The following is a 1,856-nucleotide window of genomic DNA, read 5'->3' as shown; positions in this document are numbered from 1 at the left end:
ATGAAAACAAGACAAGGTGGAGAGCAATGACAAGGGAGTGAAGGAGAGAAGGGAGAGCAACACCATTCCTACTCACATACATCAAGCATCACAAGCAAGCAAGCCATCGTAAGCGATAGAGAGAGAGAGAGAGAGAGAGAGGGAGAGAAGGAAAGACTCAATTGAGACAAATGGGATTGTCCCTTTTCATATTTCATAAAATGTCTTATATACACGAGCTCACATTTACAATGTTCGACCGACCAATTACAAACAGTGGCCCAAAACTAGTCTTCCTAGTTTAACTAGCTCTATGTACATCAATTCCTTATGACTGGCATTACACAAGCCATAAGCTCGGTCCTCCTCAGGGGGTGCACGACTAAGAAACCCTATGTATCATGTGCGTTCAAGGGGTATTTAGAAAACCCCCTCCAAGGGGTATTTAGAAAACCCCTTCCTTATGAATTTCTCATGAATAAAATGAACCCTTTTTGTTTATAAACTTATGGATTTTTTTTCAAAATCGATTTAAAAGCCCCTTTTGTAAATGTATTTTTCTAAATTTATCCTAAAATTTTGAATTAAAAAATCCCTTCATTTGAACTCACGTGCTATACTTACATATTTTTTGGTGAACCCCCTAAGGCTCGATCATCCCATGTCTATTTTACAATTAGCGCTTAGCGCGGTTACAAAAAGGTGAATTAAAAAGTAAGTATAGTAGCTGTATGAAAGGTCATGTTAACCAGAGTGGTTATTAACACAAGATGTTTGATTGATGTGCAAGTGGTTAGGCTTGTCACACGGGTGCCCTGCTTGAGATTAAGAAACTTGAAACGGATTTGATAGTCATGTGCATGGGTTGGTGTCTTTGCAATGGTTCAAAAAGGACTAGGGTGGATTCGCCCGAGGAAGTGGTGCTTAAAGGAACTTGGTGTCTATGCTGGGTAGATACGGCACACGCAGTTGACACATGTGAGTGGGTCTAGATGCATCTAGCCACATAATGACACTCCAATTTATCATTGAGGGGGAGTGTTAAGAGACACATTGTATGAGGGCAATGCTAAATTGTATGGGTGATGGGTGAGTGAGATACACCTCGCTTAAGAGGGGGTGTTGAAATATGTAATCTTGGTCTATGCATGTGTGGGAAAGCACTCTAGAGGTGCAAGATATTGTGGATCCCAATTGTTGAGCCACTTTTGTGGATCCCATTAAAAGCCCCTTTTGTAAATGTATCTGTCAATGTATTATTTTCATAGTGGGAGAGAGAGAGAGAGAGAGAGAGAGAGAGAGAGAGAGAGACGGTATACATAAAAACACAATAATTACAAATAATTCAACTCTGATATCATCGATCTAACTGCTATTTTTAGCAAATTTAAAAAGACCAATAATTGACTAGACTAAGCCCTTTTGAGTTTTAGACTCGTTCGGGCACAAAAGGATAGAAACCTTAACACAACTTAGCTACACTATTTATCATGAAAATAAGACATCATATATATCATCATGAAAAGAATACATGAATCTAATTTCTAAGGAATTTATCCTTTGGGATACATTTTATCACTTCGTTAAACACGCATCTTACTTGATCTTTGTCTTTATAGCACTCATAATTGATTTTATAGTAATCTATCAACCTAGATTTTCTTTAATATACATAAGAGCTATATTTTCATTTAATCTTCCAAGCCCTAGCTCTATAGAAATTTTGGGATATTTATCATCCCATCCACTTGCTATAACATTCTATGGTCAAATCCATCGATTACCACGATCATCAAAGAAGTGGGACCTCGTACTCTCTAGCCAATTCCACCCTTTCCTCGTGAGAAAGAGTGTTTCTCATGTGCTAAAAATACACT

Source organism: Cibotium barometz, chromosome 26 (assembly GCF_041138505.1).
Source record: "Cibotium barometz isolate CiBa-2024 chromosome 26, ASM4113850v1, whole genome shotgun sequence".
Taxonomy (NCBI): domain Eukaryota; kingdom Viridiplantae; phylum Streptophyta; class Polypodiopsida; order Cyatheales; family Cibotiaceae; genus Cibotium; species Cibotium barometz.
This window is presented reverse-complemented; position numbering follows the sequence as displayed.